The 27,516-nt window shown below is 41.1% G+C and overlaps 1 protein-coding gene and 1 long non-coding RNA gene across 11 annotated transcripts in view; one reads left to right on the top strand and one right to left on the bottom strand.

Annotated features, from left to right (window-relative positions):
- The window catches only part of TRPM3 (transient receptor potential cation channel subfamily M member 3), an 817,113-nt gene that overhangs the window by 768,112 nt on the left and 21,485 nt on the right, over window positions 1-27,516 (top strand). The gene's annotated exons all lie outside the window — the stretch shown is intronic.
- LOC117031715 (uncharacterized) overlaps window positions 19,861-27,516 on the bottom strand; it is a 42,597-nt gene continuing 34,941 nt past the window's right edge. Inside the window, exon 4 of the long non-coding RNA XR_004424601.1 lies at window positions 19,861-20,543. This is a non-coding gene — a long non-coding RNA (uncharacterized LOC117031715). The remainder of the gene's footprint in view (window positions 20,544-27,516) is intronic.

Genomic DNA, 27,516 nt, shown 5'->3' with positions numbered 1-27,516 from the left:
ATATTGCAGGTTCCGTTCCAGACCGCTGCAGTAAATCAAGTCATAATCTTGTTGGTGGAGGGTCTTGTCTTGATTTTGTAAAAAACTCAACATTTGTGAAGTGCAATAAAGTGAAGCTCAATAAAATAAGATATGCCTGTATAAAGCAGATAGTTGATCTAGTCATCGGTATTAACAAGGTGAGGAGATAAGATTCTCTCTCTCGTTACAGATGATGGAGACTTATGTGCACTGTGCTTCTTTAACACCTAAAGTTAATGGCTGTAACTCAAGGCATTATCTTCCCAGGAATCACTGAAAGATGTCATTCTTGAAGCTGGAAAGTTTATTCCAGCCTTAGAATCTTTATTCCACTATATTTCTCAAATCCCTCTTCTGCACCAAGCAGGCCCTTTGAGGAAACAGGAAGATGTGTAGACGCTGTCATTGTTTTTTTAAGTTTATCTTCTTGGCCAAGGTCAGCAAACTTTTTCTGTAATGGGTCAGGTGCTATTGGGAGCCATACTTATAACTCCTCAAAGTAACAATAAGTAAACTAATGGGTGTTCCAATAAAACTTTATTTACTAAAACAGGAGACATGCAACAGTTGGCCCATGAGCTGTATAGTTCTCTAACTACATCCAATCATGTGATTGCATTGGCTCCTTCTCACTTCCTTCAGTTCAGGAATGTGTGAAATCAGAGGTCCAGGATGGAATCAACTTTCTATTTGACATTTTATCCAAATCCATAAGATGACACTGCTTTATACATTTATTTCTTCCAGGAAAATTGTTATTCTACCTATTCAAATAAAAAAGATCAAAGGAGGAGATTATGTCTTATTGTTGAATTAGTATATAAGGAAACCACGCTGCCTGAGATTTGGGGATGGCTCCCATACCACAAATGCAGATGCTGTCAGAAAATCAACTTTATTTTTTATTATAATTCCACTTCTATTTTGAACACCCAACCCCCTAAGCTGGTACAAAGACAATACCTGCTTGAAAGACAGGAAGGAAAAATGAGTATTTCAAAATGCTGTCCTACTCCACTGATTTAACTAGGTATACTGTAAATAAAAACAGGATGCCCCAAAGAAAAATAAACATATTGGCTCCAGGCATGCTAAATGTAATCTTCGTGTTTCAAAGGGAGGATGGTATATGAAGGAATCATAACCTGGTATCATAATAAATCACCACACAGTATTGCTCGAGAAATTTCTTAAACATTCAAAATGGTCACAGGCCTGGCAAATTCTTCAATAATAGCCCTGTCCACTAGAATTTTATGTGATAAAGGAACTGATCTAGATATGCTCTGTCTGAAATCGTAGCTTCTAGTCACACGTGGCTAGCGAGCCCTTGAAATGTGGCCAGTGTGAATGAGAAGGTGAATTTTTCATTTTGTCTAATTTTAATTAATTTAAATTTTAACTGAAATAGCTGCATGATGCTAGTGTCTACCCTGATGGACAGCTCAGTTCTGGAATGTAAAAAGCATTTGGAATGCCAGTTCCATGAGAGCAAGGACCATCTCTACCGTGTTTCCTGCTGTAACCTCAACATCTCAAACTGTGTCTGGCACATAGTCAGTACTCAGAAAATACTCGGTGCATGAATTAAACCTCTTGAAGTAAGGAATAGAAAGAGAGTAAAGTTGTTATCTGCTTTACACAATGAAAAAAAACAAAGATTTCAATGACTATAAGAGAATTCGAAAATTTTCAATAGAGAAGGTGAAAAGGACTTAAGTTTATTATAAAGGAATTTAAAATATGGATTAAGTTCAATGTAATGATCATGGCTTCATGCTTCAGAGAGAGAGAGAGAGCAAGAGAGAGAGAAAAAGAGAAAGAGAAGTAAACTCAAAGGGAATCGTAGTGTTGATAACTTCCTGCAACTTAGCCAAATATGTATTCAAGAAGAAAATTACAGCCAGGTTCCAGAAATATTCATTAAACAAGTCATCATTCGTCTGTGTGCAGAGATCTATCATACAGCTATAAAGAAGAGAGGAAGGAAAAGAGGGAGAGAAGGAAGGAGGGAGGGAGGAACATCCCTTGGTTGCTAAGGGCAGCTGAGGAAGGAAGCGAGTTTTGTGACCCAGCGGTGAGACCAGATGAGACCCAAGCAGGGAGCCCTGCCAGCTCCACGCTGTACCACACCGGAGGTGTTTGCCATGCATCCTGTAACTACGGCTTTTCCAAGGCAGTGTTCTGACCAAATGTAACTAGGCAGATGGCCGATTTCACTCAAAGCAGAGCCGAGTACACCCTGTGTGGCAACATGGCAAGATTTTAACTGATCTGTATTAACGGCCACCAAAAACTAGACTGATCTCAACACAGGTTAACTGTTAGCAGATGATCCCAACAAGGCTCACATGTTAATTGTCTTTTGTCAAATGTGGCAGAACCCAATTCAGCCTGCAGCCTCAGTATGGAGGAGGAAGTGAGGTGCCCAAGATCTTTTACAAGATGCTGTCCAGTGAAGCGAATAGCTTTCTGTGCTAGATTTCAGACCTTGTCTGCTAAGTGATATTTGACTGAATTGCTTGGTTTTCAGCCAGATATTTGGTATCCAGGATGTCAGGCCTGAGGTTCAAGATGAGGACCCGCTTGGCTAAAGACCCCAATCACTGCAGGTTAGATACAGAATTTTGAGTCTTCATCTTCGTGACACATTCAATTCAAGTAGATGACATGCACAGATGAGCTAAGAAGAGAGAGGGCCGTTTCCTGACCTGGGTTGTGGTTGTGTGGGTTTTCATTTCATACTGGACATACATGTTTTATGGACTCTTCTGTATATCTGATATATCTCACAATGTTATATAAAAAGGAGTAAAGTCATCATCATCCTATCACATTTTCCAAATTCTAGTTTGAATGGGTTTGTTCATTCAGTGACATTTCCTGAGCACTTCTGTGTGCCAGGTACTGTGCTAAGAGCTGGAGATTTAAAAGAAACATATTTTATTGCCTCGGCTTGGGGAAAAAGTTTAAAGGGGAAAACTGGCAAGTAAACAAATCATTGCAAATCAGTATGATACATATTTCCATAGAGGTGATGTGTAAGGAAAAAACATTTTGGGTGGGTGGGTGGGACATAGTGAAGCAGAGAAAAGCAAGAGAGGGCAAAGTATAATCAGAGAAATTTTCCTGGAGGTAACAGTTAGGCTGGATCATAAAAGATATTAAGAGTTTTCTATCCAAAGCTAGAAAGCGATGAAAAGGCCCGTGCCAGGTATAGCCATATAGAGACAGCAGAGAAATGAGACCTCCTTGCTAAGCCGCCAGTTAAGGGTGAGTGTCTTCTACAAGGTGCTCCCAAGCCTCCTATACCAACCATGGGTTAACACATGGCACCATATTGTTTTTGCCTGGATTCTTATATGTATCCCCCAATGGACTTTATGCATTTGTGAAAGGTGAGGGCCAGGGTCCGTGTCCATCTTTTCCACCATATTTGACTCACTCAGATATGGTGGAAAAGATGGACACGGACCCTGGCCCTCACCTTCCACAAATGCATAAGAGGCTAGAACTGTAGATTGTAAAGGGCATTGTATGCTAGGCTAAGGAATTTGGATCTTATGGGAGATGCACAGCTCACCTTGTGTGGAGCCCCTCTTAAAATCAAGGCTCTGGTTTATGGAATTCGTACTGTGTTTCCCTGAAAATAAGACCTAGCTGAAACATCAGCTCTAATGCGTCTTTTGGAGCAAAAATTAATATAAGACCCAGTCTTATTTTACTCTAAGTAAAACTTGACATAGAGTAAAATAAGACCAGATATAATATAATACGATATAAGATAATATAATATCGGATATATAATGTAATATAGTATAATATAATATAATAATATAATATAGTATAATATAATATAATAATATAATATAGTATAATATAATATAATACCGGGTCTTATATTAACTTTTGCTCCAAAAGACGCATTAGAGCTGATGATCTGGCTAGGTCTTATTTTCGGGGAAACACGGTAGGTTGTGATCCCCAAGTGGGGAGACTGTGGCTGGAAATTACATGATGATGAAGCTCATTTCAGGGAAACTACATAAGCCATAGACAAACCTTTTGTTCCAAAATATCTTCTTGAGGAGTAGCAAACTTAGAAGAGTCAAAACATCCCCTGAATAGTTAAATCTACTGACTCTTCTCCCCTTAGTGTGAAGTATTTGAATCTTTAATTTAACTCCCAGAAGAGCTGAAATCAGCATTCAGGAAAGGAGAGTTAAAATAGGGGCAGGTAATAAACAGATGGCTCAGGCTGGGCGAGGCAGACTTTGAGCAGCCAGAGGGCAGCGCCAGGCGACTGTGTGCCTGGAGGGCAAGGAAAGTGAGACAGGGTGTGGGGAAGGTTCAGAAAGAGAGGTGGTGGCAAAAACAGCTTTGCCTACTTTGCAATTTTGCCAAGGGCCCTGGCAGATGCCCGGCTTGCCTCCCCAAACCAGCTTCTAGGCTGTCTGCAGTAAATTGCTGATGCCTGAATTTAACTATCAGGAATGCTTGACGGTCTGAGAGCCTCAGGCTGCCCCGGGTCAGTCTGCAGGCACTGTGCTTCCCGACTCCAGCTCTCCAGTTTACTCAGGTTTCTCCTCATCTACACCCCTCCTTTCCTCCACTAGAAAACTAACAGAGGTGCAAAGAAGAGGAAGGAAAACAGAGAGGAGTTACATGCATTTAGGTATTGCACACATGCACCTTTTCCCTTAGTTCATCCTTAGTCTGCAAGTACATCAAAAATCTATTTCCCAGGAAACTCAAAAGTCTAAGAGGCCCCAGGACAGCCAAGAGAAGCTGGAATACTCTCAAAATGTCCTCGTAACCACAGAATAACCTCCCACAGTTAGACCTCTCTCAGGGATTCCTAACCATGGGCAATTTTGCCCCACTCCCCATTCCCAGGGGACATTTGGCACCACTTGGAAGTATTTTGGGTTGTCACAACTCGAGGGGATGCTACTGGCATCTAGTGGTAGAGGCAAGGGATGCTACTACCCAACCTATAATGTACAGGACACTATATATATACACACATGTACATATACATATATATACACACATACCATCTCTTCTTTATCCATTCATCCATTAATGGACACCCAGATTGCCTCCATATCTTGGCTATTGTAAATAACGCTGCAATGAACATATGAATGTGTATATCCCTTCAAAGTAGCATTGTGGATTTCTTCACATAAATACACAGAAGTGAGATTGCTGGGTCCTTCTTTGTCTCTTGTTATTGCCTTCGTTTTAAAGTCTATTGTGTCTCTTATAAGTATTGTTACTCCTGCTGTTTTTTTTTCTTTCCATTTTCATGAAATATCTTTTTCCCTCCTTTTACTTTCAGTCTATTGATCTGATGTGTGTGTGGGTGTATATATATATGTATACACATATATATATACACATACATACATACATATATATGTGTGTGTGTGTGTGTGTGTGTATATATATACATATATATATAGTCTCCCAAAAAAGTATACATATTTTAAAGAAAGGAAAAAACTATTAAAATGTAATACTCAGTATATACCAATAACAAGTCATATTTGACTTCTGCAATTACAAGAAGTGCTCAAAGTGGTTACCATCAGTGTCCAGACATTTCTGATTTCTGATTACAGTAAACTACTGCTTGAGCAACATTGACCACTCGTCACTAAAGTGTCCACTCATGTACATTTTTGTCACCCCCAATTCTATATATGTATATATATGTATGTATATATTCAATTAGCATTGGCATTCAGTATTATTCTACTTCAGCTTCAGGTGCACAGTATAGTGGTCAGGCATCTACACAGTCTATGAAGTGATCCCCCTGATAAATCCAGTACCTATCTGGCACCCTACATAATCTTTACAAAATTATTGATTATATTCCCCATACTATATTTCACATCTCCATCACTATTTTGTGACTACCAATTTGTACTTTCTAATCCCTCACCTTTCTCCCCTATCTCCCAAACCCCCTCCCATCTAGCAACCATCAGTTTTTCCTCTGTATCTCTCAGTCTGTTTTGTTTGCTCATTTATTCTGTTCTTCAGATTCCCCAAATAAGTGAGATCGTATGGTACTTGACTTTCCCCGTCTGACTTATTTCACTTAGCATAATATTCTCTAGGTCCATCCATGTCGTTGCAACTGGTAAGATTTCATTCTTTTTTATAGCAGAGTAGTACTCCATTGAATAAATGTACCACAATCTCTTTATCCAATCATCTATTGATGGGCATTTCAGTTGTTTCCATATCTTGACTATTGTTAATAGAGCTGCAATAAACATAGGGGTGCATAGATTTTTTCAAATTAGTGTTTTGGATTTCTTTGGATAATTACCCAGGATATAACCAGTGTTTTAAACTCTGCATCTGGTAGATTGCTTGTCTCCATTTTGTTTAGTTCTTTTTCTAGAGCTTTGTTCTGTTCTTTTATTTAGGGAATTGTTTTTTTGTTGTTGTTGTTTTTACCTCCCCATTTTGCCTGCTTCTTGTGTTTGTGTCTATATATTAGGTAAAGCTGCTACATCTCCCAGTCTTAGTAGACTGGCCTTATGTAGTAGGTGACCTGTCAGGCCCAGTGGCATAGTCTCCCTGTCACCTGAGCCAGGTGCTCCAGATGTGTCCCTTTTGTGTGTTATGTGTGCCCTTCTGTTGTAATTGAGCCTTGGCTGCCATTTGCATGTCAGTAGAAGGGACTCACCCTCAGGCTGATTGGTTGTGAGGACTGGCCATGACTACATGGAGGAGCTATTTTGCAGGCGCTGACTCTACAGAGCAATATTCTCTTTAACAGGGCTCCGGTGCCTGTCCAGCCTGCCCTTTGAATGTGTCATTTTTGGAGTTGGTTGGACGGTGCTCTGGTGTGGTCTAAAGCTGGCCACTGAGTGTGTTGGTTCTGCAGCCTCTTGGAAGGGGCCCTGTTGCAGGCCAAGGTCAGCTGCTACACAGGGCCACTTGGTATGAGCTACAAAGTGATCTGCAGATGGTTGCTGGGCTTTGAGGTGCCTGGGAAAGGTTAAGCTGTGAACTAAGGCCAGCTGCCTCTAGTGCTGGGCTTCAGGCTGCTTAACAAGAGATGCGGGGCATACTAAGGCCAGATGCTGCTTGTCTGGGTTTGTGAGCCTTAGAGAGATTTTAGGAAAGTCTGCAGCATGAATCAAGACATCCTGTTTGTATGGAATAGCCAGAGGAAGAACTTTGGGTGTGCCCACAATTTGGATGGGGTGGGGTCTCAGGGAATCACCAGGGCAGGGAGAAAGGTATCAGATGGGTTGATATAGACTCAGGTATGATGCCCACCTGAGCCTGCATGTTGGGTGAGGTGAGGGCTCAACAAAGGGACAATGGCTTCTGCCAACACTTCTGTCTGGAAGAAAGCTGCCCCTTCAGCCCTCTTCCTGAAGCCAGATAATTCAGTTCCTTCCTGTATGTCCCTGGGACCTTTCCAGCTGCTGCCCCAGTGCTGGAGCTCAGAGTGAGTGAGTCCATCAGCAAGTAAGGCTGTGCGTGAGCTCTTTAAGAGGAATGCTTGGGACTCCAGCTGCCCTCCATCTTACTCAGCCACAATCTCTGCTGGTTTTTACAGCCAGAAGTTGTGAGAACTTCTCTTCCCAGCTGGGGAACCCTGGACTGGGGAGCCTGGTGTGGGCACCCCTTACCCCTCAAGAGGGACCTCTGCAGCTGAGATATTCCTCCCAATTTTTAACTATCACACACAGGTGTGGGACCAGCCACTTTCACATCTGTGCCCCTCCTACCATTCTTGACATGGCTTCTTCTATATGTCCTTCGTTGTGGGACTTCTGTTTGGTTAGACTTCAGGAGATTCTCAATGATGGTTTTTCTGGGGTTAGTTGTAATTTTGATGTGGTCATGGGAGGAGGCGAGCACAGCATTTGTCTACTCCACCATCATGACCTGGAAGCCCCACCAAATTCAACTTCTTATTGTTGCTTCTCAAAGAAAAGTGGCACAAGGTAGTTGCTGTCGACATCTGCAAAGTCCTAAAGAGGAAGATCTGAGAAGATCCCAAGTTCTCACAATCTGAAGCCAGGAAAAGAATGCTCCGAGCCTCCAGCTACCATTCCTTACAGAGTTTTACAACATCTCCCTCCACTCCGTTCACTCTATCTTCAGACCAAAGACCAAGTTAGGATATCATGCAGTTATGGTGTTGGAACAGTCAACATGACAAACCACTTGGGCAAACACCAAGAGACCCTGTCTCTAGGTCTTGGGCATCAGTTTTGGATAGAATAAATTCAGCTACCATTGAAAAATGAGACTACCCAGAGGCCTTACCTAATTTAGAATTCACCAAATAGTTTACTGATCCAGGTGAAGTCTAGCAAACTTCAATACTTCCCTTCCCAAGTTTGTATTTGAGAGATGCTCATGGTTTTTTAAATAGGAAAACATCATCATAGATTCACAGAGAAAGTGGTTTAAGTGACCTCAGAAGTCCTGTGGAATTGTCCAGTTCAAACACTCCAGCTCATCATTTGGGATGAAGCAAGAAGGAGAATCATACTCCCCAGGATCAGGCTCATTTATTATAGTTACTGACCAACTTAACACACTGGACCAAATTCAACACCGTTTTTAAACATTTGCTGGAGCTAGTGACTCTCTCCTGAGTAGACCATGGGATCCAACTTTACAAAAATCACAGCCTTTGAAGCAAAGGAATGAAGTCTGTGGCATGCCCTTTTTAATATTCTGAACAAGGGCTTTAGAAGTAAAATGCCACTGTGAACTGAATGGTTACAGTACTGTTTCAGGAAAGCCAGTTGCTGGCAAATGCTTCAAAGTCACTTATGCCACCTGAGGAACATAATGTTTAACTACCGAAGGACTACAAGTATATATGGTGCACGAGGTTTTGTTATACATCAAGTAATTGAATATACAGGGTGGGGGACACCTCTATCAAACAGGTCATGCACTAAAAGATTAGGTTCTTCTCAGTAGATTTAAGATTATACATGCTATCAGAAGTCTACATAAAATAACCAGGTGTCGAAAATGTCACTGCTTTTTGAAAAATGTATGGCAGTTGTACTTAAGCAGCTTGTACTAAATATAAGGATGCCTGCATTCTTTATTAGCTGTCAAGTGTGTTACAAAGGCTGTGTCATGAGTTTCATGTGTTTCTTCTGGCATTTCTAGGTGAAAAAAAGTCAGTTAATATTTGCTGAGATCCTATTATAATGGCTGATGCTGGACCAGGCACATGATGTACTGCAACTCGTTTAGTCCTGTTTTACTGTTGGTGTACATAAAAAGTAGAGATTAAATAACTTGTTTACAGCACACAACCAGGAATAGGCAGAGGTAGAATTGGAACCCAGGCCCATTTAATTCCTAAGCCAGTGCTCTTATTTCTACATTATAACAGAAGGCTGCTTCCATCTGATTCCATAGCCCTGCTCTTTGCTGGCACCTCACTGCAGTGACATGACCACAGTCGTGCATTTATTTACTTGGCAACTACTTACTAAGCACTGGAGAGAAAGTGATAAACAAGAGAGTCCTCGTCTTTCCCTTCATGGAAGTTACATTCTACTGGGGGCAAGATAGAGATAGACAATAAATAAACAAATAAATAAGATACTTTGGGGTAACATTAAGTTCTGTGAAGGAAATGAATCCAAGTAGTAGGCTAGGAAATCGTTGAGGTGAGGATTTGGGGGTATAATTTTATGTTGGATGGGCAGGGAAAGGCCTTGAAGAGACAAGATTGAGTTGAAATGTGAATGATGAAAGCAGGCATAGCTAGAAGTTGGGAAAGAACATTCCATACAGGGAATGGCAAGAACAAAAACCATGTGGTAGGATCTAGATATGGTCAGCTAGAATCAGAAAGAATGCCAGTGTGACTGGAGTTTAAGATCTAAAGCAGCTTAAGTTGGTATAGCATGTCATGGTGGAATTCCTGGGTTCAAATATGTGACTTAATTCTAAATTAGGGACTGGATTTAAGGTCAGAACCAACGCCTCTGCAACTATTCAGAAAATATCACACCGTCATATACTGACAGGATGGTAGAAAATCTTCCAGACGACTACGGCTTCCAGAATCATGAAGGGAGCTGCCTCTGCTGTAGGAGCCAAACTGTGGCCTCTCTGAAAGGTTCCTATGGCACTGGGGTGGTGACACATTGGATAATCTCAGAAGCACCACACCTATCCTGGATGAATTAGACACCCACATGAAAAATATACACGTATTGTACTTCCCAAGCAGAGATTTACCTGTCCTGTGACTATGTCAAAATAACATCCATCGTCAAAATTGTGATATCCTAGTAATGTAAAAAAGAATGCAGCATTTGTAAATGAGACATGGCTCACAGACGGGTCAGAGAATTACAAATTGGGAAGAGGAAGTTAAAAAGTGTTAGCCCCAAGATATCAGCAGCATAGATTATAATGTACTCGTGGGGAAAAACCTTCCAGAAGAGTTTGCTTTGTGGAGTGATAATTAGTCCCATAGCAGTTCACATTTATGGAATGCCTGGTGTGGGTGGAGAACTCAGTTAAGAATAGTTTGAGTTTGTGTGCTAGGGACAGCCCAGGACAGAGTCAGAAGGCAGACACTGAATCCCAGCTCTGTCACCTCCGATAAGTCTGTGACCTTGAGCAAGTTAGTGAACCTCTTTGTATTTCTGTATTTCAGGATTTTTAACAAATTAAAGACAGTAAGGAGGTCTTCCCTAGGTGTGTCTCCTCCACAGGAACACTGTAAAGAAAAAGAACAGTCCTTCCCAAATGAGTATAAGAAGCCCAAGAAATACAGTAGCTCTTGCCTATTAGTGTTTATGGTGAAGCTAAAACCTGCAACAGTGTCAAGGTGTGATGTATTCAAAGAAAAACATTAATAAATAATAGCACTGGTGATGTGCAGATGTGCCAAATTAATGAAAGTGATATCCAAAGGACTGAGGTCTGGGAAAGAATGTAACAAAATTTGTACTTTAAAAGGCACAACACCAAGGGTTTCTCAGAGATAAGGTGTTATTGGTAGGAACAAAGGAAGCAGGAAGTGAGATTTCTTGTAGGATTGAGTCCTATAAAGCCTAAGCTTACAAAGCTGGTACTTGAGCCTCTGGTACATTCCAGCAAGGAAGCCAGCTCTAGAAAGATGCAGGAGCCTTGAGTTGTCTCAACAGCGAGGTACCTTTCGGCCTCCACTATTCCACTGTCTTCTTTTAAAACCAATCCCATTGAAACAATTGAGCCAAAACAAACTCTGTCTTGTTTAGCTCGCCTCTGTCTCCTCACAGCAAAGTAGAACCAAGGGTCTATAGCTACTCCTCATCATGAGAAACCACGAGTTTGTTCACCTTATTGTGTTTGCCTTTTAGCCAGCCTGAAAGTCATTCTGGGTAACTGACACAATTATTCATCCATCCATGAGTTCAGCCCATATTTAGAACCTACTCTGTTCCAGGCGCTATGCTGTGTGCTGGGGGTACAGTAATGAGGAAAACCAGTGGAGCCCCTTCCTCCTGGGGAGCTACCAGCCTGGTGGAGGCATCAGATATCAAACACAGAATTATACAAATACTTAACCATAAGCTCTAATAAGTGTATGTTCAAGAAATACAGGGTGCTGTGAGAACATCTAACAAGGAGAGTCAAGGAAGGCTTTCTGAGGAAGTGCCTTTTAAGCTAAGCTATGCACAATTAAGTGGGAGCTTGCCAGGCAACAAGTAGGAGAAGAGCCTAGGGAGGGGGGACAGCCTGTGCCAAGGCCCCACGGCAGAAAAGAGGTAACCCTTGCCAGTAGCTGACAGAAGACCAGCATGATGGAGGCACGCAAACAGTAAGTGAAATACTGTGTAATGTATGAAATACAACTGACAGGGCAAATAAGGGTCAAGTTGAGCAGGGCCTTTTAGGTCAGTGTAAGACTAGGAATTTACTCCTATGTTTAGTGGGAAGTATATGAAGGGTTTGGTGCAGAAATTGGGTTGTTGTGATGACGGTGGTGGTTATTGTGGGGTGGGGTGTGTACACGCTTATGTTAGTGTGTGTATGTGTGTATGTGTGTGTGTGTGTGTGTGTGTGTGTGTGTGTGTGGTATGAATTGCATGATTTGATCCATCAGCATTAATCCAAGATTACCGATGGGTACTGTAGAGGGCTCCACAAGCACCAGATCATTCAGAGGACGAGCTAGCAAATCGGACTTTCAGGCTAAGGTTTTCGAAACCTCCTGCGCTGGCTGTGTGGATCTGAGTCCAGCTCCTAGCTGTGAATTGAAGTGATTGAACTTAAGCTAGACCAAGTTCACTTTAGCTGTGATCTTGACTGAAGCAGCATGGCCCCCATAGTTTAGAAATTTTATCTTGAAATTCAAGCATTTCCACTTGCCCTACCTGATTGGGGGGCACTACTGGCATTTATTCAGTAGGGTCCAGGGAGAGTACATATCACGCCATGCACAGGACACCCAGTCGGGCACTGTTCTCTGCCCCACACAGCTTGCCAGTGTTCCAGCAGACATTCATGTAGGTGGAAAACCTGGTTATAATCATCTGAGCCCAACTCCATTTTGCATTTAATGATACAATATTTTTGCATGTTTTTAATAAGCAGCAAATTTTTCCAGGAATGAAACCGCCATGAAAATTGGGGGCAATGGTATTTGTTTGCTTTGGAACTTTCCCAAGGGTTGTTCACCCTTTGGGAAAATCAACTCGCCAATGACAGTGCAGCTCATTGTACTCGAGGCTTGTATCAGCCTTCATTTGGATCTGTCTCATTCATGCAGATTCTTCATATAGGTGTAAGCATCTGACTACTTCACTAGGGCTTGCACAATAGTCAAACCTGAGCATTTGTAGATCGAAATGTTTATTTTATTATAAATCACTTTCCTTTTCTTGCCCCCTTTATATTAAAATTAGGACACATTTACTTTTCTGTGATTGTGTGTATAGGTAATTTATACCATCTGTAAATTATATTTCAGAATAGTAAAGGAGGTAATAGGAAATACTTGTTTTAAAAAAACAGGTGTTGAGACTGATAAGGTTGAGAACAATTGAAGAAGTCTGCTCAATGTTTCAAAATGCTATGATATTAGGAATTTAGCTACTTAGTATCTTTGGATGGTCTCTTGGTAACTTTTACATGTACCGAATTCTATATAAAAATTATGCTTTGTTAAATAACCCAGCGAAGTATCAAGGTTGACGTCACCAGTGAGAAGTCATGTTGGTATCATTTACCCCCAATAAGATATGATGAGAAGGACATTTGACCTTTGTGGTATTCTTCCCAGAAATCCATAACCCCAATCTAATCATGAGAGGAAAGAAATCAAACTCAAATTGAGTGACTGTCTATACAATGCCGGACCAGTACTCCTCAAAACAGTCAAGGTCATCAAAAAAAGGAAGACTGAGAAACTGTCACAAACCCGAGGAGACCAAGGAGACATGATGACCACGTACAATGTAGTATCTGGATGGGATCCTGAAAGAGAAAAAGGACATTAAGGGAAAACTGATGAAAATGTTGAATCAAGTCTAGAGTTTCGTTCCTAGTAATGTATCAATGTCAGTTTCTTTATTTAGGCAAATGTACGATGATTGTATAGGACTTTGACAATAGAGGAAACTGGCTAGAGGGTATACAGGAATGCTCTGTACTATCTTTGCAACTTTTCTATAAGTCTAAATTAGGCAAGTATTTTTTAAAGTCTGTTTTTTAATCAAACATAGGAAGACATTAGGGGTCCCACACACAAAACTTAAGGCATTTTTCTAAAGATATAAATAGTCATTGCATGAAAAGACACAAGTGAAGCCGGAAAAATGGCATGCCCTCCCTGAATCCTTACATTCCAGGGTCAATATATGAAGAAGACAAAGACCACATGGGAACCACTGCCAGCTAACGTAAACCATCATGTCCTTAGTGACTACACAAATGCCAAGAGTCCTGGTAGAAATGGAGGGAATCGAGTGGATGGGTCAATCAGATGAATTGAGACCGAGCTTTGAAGGAACAGAAGCATTGCAGAAAAGGCAGAAAGGTTGATTGACAGAAACAAAAAGAGGGATTAATAAGCAAGCTATTCTTGGGAAAAAGTTTGGTTCGAGCCGTAATGAGATGTGAGGGTAACAAAAATAATAATGGCAAATACTTCAATAGCACTCTGTATATATCAGGCATTGTGCCACATGTTTTAGGAATTCTCCCTCATTTACTCCCCATAACAATCCTATGAGGAAGGATTATTGCCCCTAATTTTAATATGTAAGGAAACTGAGGCACAGAGAATATTATCTACATGTTAGGTTGAACCCTATGAAGTTGCCACTTTTGTAGAAGAAAAATTATCTACTCTCAGAAAAGTCATACGGTTTGACCTAATAAGTAACCTGCCTATGGTGCACAACAATTTGAGAGATGGAGCTGGACTTTGAACCCTAGCAGCTGGCTCAGAGGCCTGGGTTGGAAGCCTCCAAGCTAGGGAGCCACTTACAGACGGAGCCAGCATTTACTGAGTGCTCACTGTCTAAAGCTTTATATGCAACAACAACTAATCACTTATCTTCCCAATAACATTCTTGAGGGAGGTATGCTTATCGCCCAAGTTATAGTGGAGGAAAGTGAGGCCCAGAACGCTAAAGTGAGCTGCTGAAGCTTACATAGCTAATACATGGCAGAGCTGGGATTTGAACCCGGGCTGACAGGCTCCACAGCCTGGGTTCGGTGCTCCCTGCCTCTCATGTATGAGTAGGTACGGCGTGGCAGAATTTAGACTGAGACAAGTTTTCACTGCAATTCAATAACCTGAAGAAGAGAGGCTTTTCCTGTCAAACCTCAAAACAGATACTAAGGCCGTTGCATTTGGTGGGATACACAGGAGGGGGACATTATACTTTTTGGCCAGCTCAAAATGAATGGCATTGTTATTCTGGTGGAATAGAAAATTGGCCTCAAAATATCTTCAAAAACAAGCAAAGAAATAAAAGAATGCGAGACAATGGAGCAAAAGGAGAGAAAAAGAATGTGGAAGACTGGAAGATAGACTATCAAAAGTATTTCAAGTGTTCCTGTGCTGGAGATATTTGGAATCAAGTATTTTATTTACAGTTAGCCAGCTTCTCCCTACTCTTAAATGACTCGCTGGCCGTTCAATGGACATTTGGTTCTTGAATCTACTCTGTCCAACAGTTAAGTGGTCATGTCATAATGGCCTTATATTCAATCGACTTAATTTACAGCAGGATTCTCATAGGCATGGAAGAAAAAATAGCGAAAGGTTGCTCTCTGGTAAATTTACTTTTAAAAATGTTATTTAATAATATGTCCTAAAACTTTACTACTTTTAACTACCAGGTGAATCCAAATTAGCAAAAAAAAAAAAAATCTGAATTGCAGAATTTGTGAAAAGGCAATGTCATTATTTTCACATGTGTACGTAAGTGAGGCTCTGGGTTGCCTAGCAAGAAGATTTTACATATGTAAAGAGTCCTAGAACCTAAAGTAACTACAATCCTGAGCAGTAAGTAATTCAGACTCCCAAATCGACATAAAGATGGAAACATCCTTAACTATATTTCTTTAAATCTCAAAATAGAGTGAATTAAGTCTCATGAACTTCATGGAGCAATACTCTGGGTCAGTTCCATGGAAATATAACTTGGACTAGAAACCGAGCTTAAGGCATAAGTACAAAAACATAACTAATTCACATGAACATCTAACTAATTAAATTAAAAGAGCGCTGCGATGAATATGTTATTGGCACCACTTGGCCCACTGGGCCCTGTATACCTGCGATAACATTGGCAATTCTCCTGTATTTTGAAGCATATAAACATGACTGTGCACATCTTGATTGGTCTCAGACTGACACACAGACTTCCACGAGTTGTAAGCCAAATCCCTGTGTTTGATATTCCTCAACTCAACATCGCTGCTTCCTATTGTAATCTGGGACCAGTTGGAGCAAGTGCCATGGACGTCAAGGCAGCTGTAGGTATAACCAGTTCCTTCACTTACTTAGTAACATGGAATAATAGGCTACTCTTCCTGACACACAGCAAAACGAGATGTGGCTTTATTCATTGTTTATACATTATTTTGAGCAATCCTGAACCTCCACAGATACTCTCCTGCCAACCCAACACTACTCTGCTAAAGGAAGCTAACAGTCATGGTGAGTGCAAATAGCTTTGCCTAAGCACACGGCTTATTCTTGGTCTTATCTACGCACTCTAGTGAAATAGAATGATCTCCGTTTCCATCGGTTAAAAACAGACCGTTTACACCATTAACTAGGAGAAACGAGACCCAGAGAGGACTTAAACCAAGTCTTCAAGCCTGTGGAAGGAAGCACCTTGTCCAATGAACTGTAAATGACACTTCACGGTCTGGAGTTGTTCATTGTTCATCCCCCTTCCAAAGAATATCAGTTTGCTCATTTCCAAAGGTACCGTTGGACAAGAAATAAAATGAAAGCTGGGCTTCTGAATGTTTTTCATTACGAGTATGTGCGGTGACAGACATACATTTGCCATTTACATTGAATGTATTATCCACATAGATGTAGTTCTTAAAGTAAGTGTGTTGGCCAAAATTCACTTATGATCAAACTTATTCTCAAAGGTCTTTATAACACAGAAAGCGTATTACTCATGGCCATCACCATTTGAGAGCCACTGACCCAGACAAAAGAATAAACACAAAGAAAGACTAAACGCAAATGTCTGGGTATTCAAGCCATCTTGACTTGAACATACCCCTCAACTCCCTCACCATAAGAAACGCCCACTGTGTGTAGTTTAAGATGATGGAATCTTAGGTTTGAATCCATGCTCAGGACTCTAACTAGTTGTGTGCCATTGGGCAAATTACTTGTCTCTATGTGCCTCAGTTTACTCATCTGTAAAATAGACATAATAGTACCTACCTATTTTGGACTAAGTTGTGTCCCCCCAAAAAAAAAAATTCATATGTTGATTCTCTGACTCCCAATGTGACTCTGATGGGGCCTTTGGAAGTTAATTATATTTAGATGAGATCATGAGTGTGGGACTCTAATTATGGGATTAGTGCCCCTAGAAGAAGAGACAACAGAAATCTTGCTTCCTCTTTCTCTGCCATATAAGGACACAGTGAGAAGGTGGCCCTGTGCAAGCTAGAAAGAGGGCTGTCACTGGAGAAGGGAATTAGCTGGAAGCTTGATTTTGGATTTCCCAGCCTCCAGATTGTGAGAAAGAAAGGTCTGCTGTTTAAGCCACCCAACCAACCTATGTCATTTTGTTATTGCCGTTTGAGCTAAGACACAACCTTATGTTTTTTTCTCATTTTTTTTAATAAGCTGAAATCTATAAAGCATGCAAAATAATGCCTGAAATATATAGCAAGTGCTTTATTGTTTGTAAAATGAAATTTTAAAATTAAATGAATGGGTGGGAAATTCTAAAGTGTTTTTTTGCAGGATTTCCACCATTTTGTCTTAATGATCAATCTCTATAATACCTTTGTAAAAATGTGTTTGTTATTATGACAATCAAATGAGCTAATATATATTAAAGCCTCTGGCATAGAATGACACACCCATCTCTAGGGTGGTTATAACCACAGTCGTTTGCTATGTAATTATAAATGCTTGCTGTTCTTGAGTTTAAAACTTGTTTCATTAGACCCATAGCAACCTTGTACTTTGAAAAGTTGTAGAGAAAAACTTGGCCATCTGCGTTAGCTGGTGTGTCCTATTGTGGCCGAAGAGCAATGATCACTCTCTGTCTACTGGACGTTGGTTTGATGTCACCTCAAGTAGAATTGCATCTTACATTGGGATGTGATTGTATGTAGTCAGGTCATACTTTAAATACATGCCGGAGGTTATTCCTCTATATTTTGTTAGCGAATTTAGCAATCCAGCTGGACTTGACACCGTAACTCTCTTTTAGCTCTCCTCTTTCTTCTCTCTTCTCTCTGTGTGTGTGTGTCTGTGTGTGTGTGTGTGTGTGTGTGTGTGTGTGTGTTTTCCAGGTATCTAAGTGAAAAATACAAATTGTACATAAACCACCGATTTCACTCCAAAAAGATGTAATAACCTTCCTATCTTCATGAAGAAAGGAAATGAGAATTTAAATCTACCCTTTCATTCATATACTTTGTGATGGATATGCACACTTTTGAGTAAAACTGTCTAGAAATTTTCAGACTAACCACTGGCTACAGCTTTTGGCTGGGATGGCTGCCTGCAGAAAGGTTAAGATATGTAAGGAACAAATGGGTTTTGCCTGTACCTGAGCTTATTGTGCTTGTGCCTGAGCAGGTGCAGCCAACAGTCTACACTAAGCAGCAACCACCAAGGAGTGTTGGTGCAATGAGAAAAGCTGAGATTGTGTTCTCAAGTCATCAACGTGAACCTTTTTCCCTCTCCCACGCCTCCTACTATGAGGGTTTCTTCTATCTATAAAAGTTGATTTTGCTCACATCAGGTTAGAAATCAGTATTCCCTCAGCAGGCTGCTGTTTATGTGGGTAGAATTGAAAGTCTGAGCAGGCCCAGGCCCCTATTTTCATTAGCCAAAGGGGAGTCTCAGAGTTACTACATATTACTGCAAATTGTGGAGGAGCAGAATTCAACTGAATTCTTGGTCCCTAATTCAACTGACTTCCGTTCTCCTACGTGGGGACAGGGGCTTGGTCCCTAATTCATTTAAGGGCATTGGGGATCTATTCGGAAATACAGAAGTAAGGAAGAGAGGGCTTACTTAGTAGAATGAGAAACCAGCAGGCAGGTGCTAGAATCGACGAAGGGAAATTACTCAGGTTTTTTAAATAAAGCCAATAAAGGATTACAATAACTAATATGCATTATTATTATCGGATTGTATCCTGGGACATCTTTTGAAAGGCCCCCCATGATGCTGTCTCTCCCTCTACTCCGTAGGTGCTCTTTCCTCTTCCCCAACAACTGTCTTCTGCATTACTTCAAACACGGGAACGTTCATGTGGTTCACAGAACACAGCAGGCAAGTTTCTGCCCCAGGGCCTTTGCCCTGGCAGTGCCTGCTGCTTTGAGCACCCTTTCCCCAGACATCCTCTAGGCCAACTTCCTCACTGAAGACTGGAGTCTGTTCCCATCTCACCTTCTCAGTGCAGCTCCCAGCTGCCCCTCACATTCCTGATCCCCCTTGCCCTGCTCTACGTTTTCTTTTCTCCTATAGCTCTTATCACCTTCCAACACACCACTTAGTTTACTTATTTATTATGCTATTGTTTATTTTCTGTCCACCCGCCACACCACCGCCCCTCACCACCACCACCCCCTTCCCAACTCAGACCATGGAAGGTTCGGGGTCTTTGAAGTTTTGTTCACCCGTGTAACCCAAGCACTCAGAACTGTGGCTGGCACATGGTAGAGGCTCCATAAATACTTGTTGAATGAATGATGAGGGAAGCTGGGTATGTACCATCATCATTATTATTAATGCTATGTCTATTATTATTTCATCAACCTTAGAGATGAGGAAACTCGGGCTCAGACACATTACTTGACTTAATAGTACAGAGAAGGCAAAATATCAGATCCTGGACTCAAACTGTACCCATCCAAAGTTCGTGCCTTATGTCTCGTGACTTCAAAGAATGGTTTAGTAAGATGGAACAGTTATGGAGAGAGACCAAAACAATGAGTCCAGTCCACTTGATCAACATCTGAGTTTATTATTTTTAACAGATAAATCTTTCAAGATGAAAGTGTTTATTTTATTTCCACTTATGTGTGTCAGTGTTGCTCTGTGGAAGAAAGAAAGTTGTTAATTCACTGTACAAGGGTGTACTGTCATCCAACTATTTTATTATAATAATAATAATAATGTTTATATCAGGCACCTAGTTGGACTCATATGTACAACATGACAGCAAGTAATGGGCACTCAAACCTGAGCCCACCCATAGCGGTTTACATTTAAGCTGAGCAGGGACTGACCATGATCTGAATTCTTTACTGTTTGAGGAGCATCAATTGAAGTGTGAAAAGCTCATTTTAACAGTAAACAAATGAGTGGGCAGCCTGGCCTTAAAGTAAAAAGAGAGAGGGCAGAGAACGCCAACTAAAAGAATGAGGGGCTCCAAGAGGGACGTATGCTAGCAGATCTGAGCCAGAAGCGTGAGCTGTGAGTACAGATGGATTTCTTGTGTTATCTGCAGCTTACCAGGGAATTTGTAAATGATGTCAGCAAGAATGTGTGTTTGCTTATATACATGTTCCTGAATATTAGGGGCTGCATTGATTCTTTCCCTCGATATCATATAGCCCTGGGGGTGTAATCCAGTAGGCGTTCACAGGAGCCATGGATCATTTCTGTGGAGCTGGCACAGTCCGGTGTCCCTGATATACATCCACACAGAGATATGTACAGCCTTGCTCACTGGACCGATCGTTCTCAGCACACAGAGCCCTGATGTGAAGTGGCTGGTTTCTTCTTCTTCTTGAAGAAGGGCCTGGCTTTTCCCTCTTCAAATACCCTAAGGGACAGATGTATGGATTTCTGAAAAATCATGCAATTCCATTTTAAACAAAAAACAACAAAGCACGTTCCCTAATGTGTGGCATGGCAGCTAAGGTGGCGTGGACCCACAAGGGAAACCCTCCACATTTAAGGCAATGAGAATGGAATCGAGCTCCCCCCACCGCCTGTGGTGGAAGGAACACCTATTCCTGACCTTGTAGCTCTAGAGCAGGGGTGTCCAAACTTTTGTCAACTGTCAACGTTTTTCACCAAGGGCCATATGCGGTAAAATACACAAACGGCCTGGCCACTCACTCGAGGTGAAGTACGTATTGCCTCACCTGGTTTATTTAAGTAAACTAAATATATTTTTGGAACTTGCTGCAGGCCAATTAACAGTGGATTGCAGACCGCAGTTGGCCCGCGGGCCACAGTTTCGGCACCCCTGCTCTAGAGGGTATATTGTTGCAACATGAGGAGTTGTGACGAGAACATCAGAGTCAAGAATTACGATGGAGGTGGACAGTAGCCTAACAATCTGGGAGAGTAAATCATTTATTTGACTTTTTCTCTAAATTTTTGTGTTGTTTTGTTTTGCAGAAGGAAATAGCTTATCTAATCCTATTTTGTTTAGGCAAATATCAAAATGAATGAGCTGAGCCCTCAATAAAATTGTAAGTTAAACAGTTTTTATTTCCACCCTTCCAAACCTTCCCCGAGCCCCCTTCTCCCTTCTCACCGGCCCCTCCCTGATGGCCAGGAGTCTCCCAGCACACTCTGGATCTTTGCCTCATCTGGTGAAACTATTAGCCTGAGATGATGATTCTCGCTAACATGTTAACTAGAGAAAAATGTTGATCACCAGAAAACAAAACTCACTTAAACTAGATTAGGTAAAGAAAGATTAACTGCAAGCATGTATAAGAGGAAATCTCAAAGACACGAAACAAAACATGGTGTGAGCTGACTGGAAACAAAACTGGAAGTGGTTGGGAGAAGCCAGAACGTGAACACATGACAACTCTCGTCTGTGTTTCTCTCCAGTGTCAAGCAATCATCTCTCATGTTCTCTCTTGCTCTCACGCTCTCTCCCTTTTCTCTCCTCCCTTCCTTCCCAACCCCTTTCCTATCTCAGGGGGCTTGCTTTCCTTTTACATAACCTAACATGATCTGACTCTATATGATCTTTCAATTAACCTGTCATCACCTAAAGTCTTACACCTCAGTTTCATTTCTAAAGACAGCGTCTGATTAGTCATTGGTCATTCAATGAACCCTCTCCTCCTTGGGCAATGATAGACTTTGCTCTTTAGGCAGTGATAGGACCTGGCCTGGATTGAGGGAGGGAGAGTGAAGAAATTAGGAAAGGGTTTTGTCGATCTGAAACACCTAGAGCTGCCTAGCTCTGAGCAGGGCAAGGGCAGTGGAGCATGTGTATCAGGTATTTATTGACATTACCTATTGATAATGCTGTAGGACAAACTCTCCCCAGAAGGCAGTAGCTTAAACCTGTAAACATTTATTAAGCTCAGGAGCCTGTTGGTTGGCTGCATGGTTCTTCTGGACTTGGCTGGGCTCAGTCAGGCTCAGCACATGCCAGGGAGTCAGCTGCCTGTCAGCTGATCTAGAACACGCTCAGTTCAAACAACAAAAGAGACTGGGAGCAGAGGCTCATGTATTTCAGCCTCCAGCAGGCTAACTCAGGCACATTCCTCATGATGATGGCTGAAGTGGAAGAGTGGAAACAGAAATGATCCAAGTGTTTCTTCCGGGTTCTATATGGGTTACATTTGCTAATATCCCATTGGCCAAAGAAACTCACATGGCCAAACTCAGAATCAAGGGGCAAGGAAATAGATCCTACCTGTTTAGTAAGAGAAACTATCAAATCACATGGCAAAGAAGCTTGGATACAGGGAGAAACTGGAGCTATTTATGCAATCAATCTGCTACATCATGGCAAGAAACTCACTGACATGTACAACAGGCCAGAATAGATACTCATTCTTCGCCAGCAAAATTTGTACAGACTCTCTCTGATACTGATTCCTGATCAAATAATGAACTACTAAGGTTGGAATTTTGAAGCCCTCTCAAATAACAGTAAATAAATGATATTTTTGTCTCTAGGCAAAGGGAGATATATAGAATAGAAATAACACAGGAACAAGATAACAGCGAGAATTGAATTTTCTTCCCTTCTCCCCCTTAATGTCTGCCTTACAACAAATGCACAACATACCTAGGCTTGTGACATCCTGCTCTCTAATTCACTGCTTTAAAACATGAGAGTTGTTCAACTTAATTGTGCTTTGTAAATAGCTCAAAGCTGAATGTGTGAGCAAGTAGACCAGAAACCCTGAAGAGTTAGAGGCTGTCACTGGTACCTTCTTTTCCCCTTGTGGGGCGTGGATTCCATATCATGCAGTGGGGGCTAGTAATTTGATTACTAGCCTCTTCTGCCAGGAGTGGAAAAGAATAAGGCTTCTACAAGGGACCTACAATTAGCTCCAAGGATAGATCATTTGTCTGGGGGTTATTCTGATTTTTTGCTTCTCTCCATAGCATTACAGAGTACTAGAATATCAGGACTAGATGAAATTTAGAGATCACCTAATCCAGAATTTCCCAACCATTAGTCACATAAACCATTCATTGTTTTGTAACGTATCTTTTACTCGTTAGTATTTTTCATGAAATTGGCTCATTTTTAAAACCTAAATTAATTTATTTTTAAAATTTTGTATCATGGTCATAAATTGAAATATCAGTATGATTTGATGTAAATAGAAGATAGCCATAAAATGAATAGAATGGAAACACTACATTGTTAGGAAATTCTGTCCAGATGCTTGAGCCTTTGGCCTGCCCAGTCTTTACTAAAAAGGGAATTTAGCAAATGTGAAGGAAATGTTAAAGAAAGATTATCCTCAAACTGACGCATTCTCTCTGATGGAGTCAGGAAGATCGCAAGAGGCTTGAAAAGGTCATCACTTTCTCACTATACAATTCAGTGTTATTTAATGCCCTATTCCTGTGCCCTAAAATCATCTTGGACTTCCTGAATTGTGTGTGCACCACACTGTAGAGAATATCACTAATCCAAGTCCTTATATACACAGATAGAGGAACTGAGGTATCCTCGTACTCCTTTCTGATGCTTGCCTTTGTACCATGTCACCACCAATTTGCATCTTACCCAGCAGTTGGGTCAGGAGAAGGGAAAAGAAATGAACCGCAAAGAATTAAAAGGCAGAGCTGATGGATGGTGTTCTTGACTCTACAAAAGTTGGAGTTTACCTGGTTTTCAATTACCTTTGCTCTTCCTATCCTCCATTACTAGAGCACATTGGTATTGGCCTATTAAAATAAATAGAAAGTGCCCATAAGTATGGGCACATGAAGAAAATATCTGCCTGGATATACCACTAGCTAAGACTCTTAAATCAGGAAGCTTCTAGAAAGATATAGCCAGACAAAGGGAGGCATCTCCAGTTGTCTAGCCAAAGAAAGCATTGTGTCAGGAAAAAAGCCAAAAGAGCAGAGCTATCTAAATCTAATTCACCTTGGAGTCAGTCATAGGAGCTGTGCTAATAGCATTCTAAATCCTCCATGGCAAACTGTATGGATTTTCAAAAGAAGGTGGAGAAATCCTCTTTGTCTCTTATCTTCTCAAGATGGATTTTTAGTTGAAAATCCTTTCTTAAAAAAAAAAAAGAAAGAAAGAAAGAAAACAGGATAAATAAAGCCATACACTCAACTAAGCTCTTTATTCCATTGTCTGTGATTTGGAATAAGCTTTTGAGACATTTCTTCAGATAGGAGATGAAGGGATAATCTTCAAAAAATATCCTTCTTCATTATATTTTTGTAAATGATGCTGATTATATCAAAAGTTGTTGTTGTTTTTAATTTCTCATGCTCTTTGGGAACCATGGGAGGTGTGCAGTAAATAAATAATGTTTCTTTTCCCCTTATATTATAGGATGAGATCAAAAGGGCAAATGTCTTAATCTTTGGGACATGAGTGCCCACACCTGATACCGATTCTATGAATTGAATTTCTTTCTCCATTCTCTGAATTTTAGTGTTCCATACATTTTTTACCTTCTTATTGATGGAAACAAGAAAAATTCAGATGTCTATGAACCTGTCTCTATGTTTGTTCATAATTGAGAGAGTCCTCTCAACGCCATGTTGGCTTTCTTCAGAGGCACAGAGGAAAGAGACTTCATGGTAGAACAGGCTTGAGTGGCCCTCCTGAGTTCTTATTGTCTTTGACATACTAGCAGAGACACTGAAGCTTTCTAAGCCACACTTCTTTATCTGTAAAATGGGGATAATAATATGTATCATGTCAAAATATTGTCAAGATTAAAATAAGGGGATATAGATAAAGCTCATAGAGCACAGGGCATTATATTTAAGCATGCGATAGGTGGTCAGCTATTATAATTATGCATTACTACATTGGAAAGACCACATGAGATAAAGCAGAGTACACACAAGCTTTGGGGTCTGAGAAAGGATTAATTTCTGTATCATTCATAATTGCATCTCCAGTGCCAATCCCCACAGGCACAGAGCAGGAATTAGTATTTTGGGATGAATGAGTGAATGGTTCCTACATTATCCTTTATAAGCTGTGTGGTCTTGGATAAGGCATTTCACCCCTTGGTGTGTATTTCCTCAACTTAGAAGCAAAGAAATACATTTCTTACGGAGCTATAGGGAAGCTTTAATGCAATGACCAACGTAAAGCATCCTGCACAGAAGCTGGCATATGTTATGTTTTCCCTAGGTTTTTATTCCCAAGTCTCGACTCTCCTTCACTTTTAAGGATCCCAAACAAAGAACCAGGATCTGAATTTCCTGGGATCTGAAACAAAAAGCTTTGTTTTAAGATGAGCAGTAGGCCGTGTCCAGGGGCCTGGGATATACATGGGAGAGGTCCCAAAACACACTCAGGGTGGTTCTTCATCAAAAATGTTGGGGTCTGAGAAAAGCAGGATGTCCAATTTGACCCAACTTTTTTGTTCCTGGGCAACTGAGGCGGTATACATTGGGTATTGGCCAGGCTATGTGATCACGAGGATCCTGAAAAGAGGCACAGAAATTATCTTTCACCCCAGACCTCGCATTGTCATTTTTGAAGGAACTAAGGTAAAGGTTCCTTCTCTTGTGTCAGTTTCAGTTGATTGGTTGTGCTTTAGGGAGTTTTGTCTTGAAAAGGATTCCAAGGCCACAACTTGGCTCAGAAGGAAAGAGTGTCATGATTGATTAGCAATGTCTGCACAAGTACAAGATGGAGTGTTATGGCCGGTGTGCCTGGAGATTTACACAGCAGCATTCAGAAGGGAGATTTGCTACAGCCTTTGCCAAAGACAAGGCATGTTCCTTTAATTGCAAAACTTGGCAATTGCTAAAGCAAACAAATAAATAAACATCTCTTCTTATAGGAAATGTGGCACCTGAGATCTTAAAGTAAATAGGAAAACAGACACTGTCCCAGTGAAATCAATCAGGTGTAACCCTTGCATAAATGCGTGGCTAAGCAGGTCAAATGTACAGTGTGTAATATTCCTGCCTGTATTCATTTGGCAAATATTTATTTAGCACCTACTATATACCAGGAAGTGTTCTAGCTGCTTTTTTGACAAAACAGCAAAACTCCACAAAAACTCCTGTCGCCATGGAATTCATATTCTAGTGAGGAATACTGTCAACTCTTATTTTAGTTATTAAAAAGTTTATTTATAAAACAATTTATAAAGTCCAACCATTGGAGGGCTGCTCTCCAGAACATGTATAGAAAGTGAGGGCGAGGGGGCAGAAGCTTTCCTACTGCCATTTGCATACTCTGGCCAGATTATGACTGCACAACCTATCATTGTTTGGAACCCAATCATCTGTTTCATTCCTACCTTTTAATGCATAGTTAGTAGAAATGGCACCTCCCACTTCCTGCCATGCAGTGTGTCAATGTGACCCACATCGATAAACCATAGCACATCTGAATCTCCAAATGTTTGATCCCTTCTACTTTGGCCACCACTGCATAGATGTAGCCTTCCCACTCTGTCCCTGCACCCGCACCCTGAGTCTCCCGTGGCCCCATTTATCTATGATCAGCTTCTAGAACAACGTTTTCTTCACTTTGGGAGCAGTTGGCTGTGTCCTGGTGCTTGGCCAAACTTCCCCAACTGCGTTTACCCTCCTGATTTGATAATAGGTGAAATCTGTGGCATCGGTTTCTGAGTCAGAGGCCCCAGTTGGACAACTGTGCATTGATCAGAATAGAGCCCTTAAGTTCTTCTGTGCTTGGAGGAAGAAGGAGAGTACCAGTGTCTCTGGGTCCTGAGACCCCACACTGACTTAACCTTGGTATCAGCTCAGATTGCACATTCCTTATCACCCCTTCCAATCTCTTCATGCGATTCCAGTGCTCCAAACGCAGTCTCTCAGGAGTAAGGTGCCCAAAATATCCATGTCTTTTATTACCGGCCCATTGGTAGGGGTTGCAGGAGAGGGTGATTGTATTAGCCAGGACTCTGAATTGCAAGTAATACAAACTCAATTCAAATTGACTTAAGGAAAACAATGAATTTTATAGTCTGTACTACTGAAGAGGGCTGATTTTAGATATGGCTGGGTCAGAAATCAGTTTCCCTTCTCTGTGATACACTCACTCCTGGACAGGCCCTGTCCGTTTGGTAGCCTTACATCACATTATAAAAAGACAACAGCTGTTTTATACTACTTTCAGCAAAAGTGCCAAGGCTTCTTCTGCTCATTGGCTCGGATTGCTCAGGCTAGAGTCACATGTCCATCTCTGAACCAATCACTGCAATCAGGATATAAAGCACACTGATTAATACCCTAGAAATGGAACTGGAGTTCCTCTCACTCAAATTCATAGCCGAAGAGTGGGGCTGGGGTGTCTCCAACAAAAGGAAACCAGGATACTCCTACCAGAGGAAGGGGAAATG

This window comes from Rhinolophus ferrumequinum, chromosome 12 (assembly GCF_004115265.2).
Source record: "Rhinolophus ferrumequinum isolate MPI-CBG mRhiFer1 chromosome 12, mRhiFer1_v1.p, whole genome shotgun sequence".
NCBI lineage: Eukaryota > Metazoa > Chordata > Mammalia > Chiroptera > Rhinolophidae > Rhinolophus > Rhinolophus ferrumequinum.
Note: the sequence above shows the minus strand (reverse complement) of the source record. Positions and strands in the feature narration are given on the sequence as shown.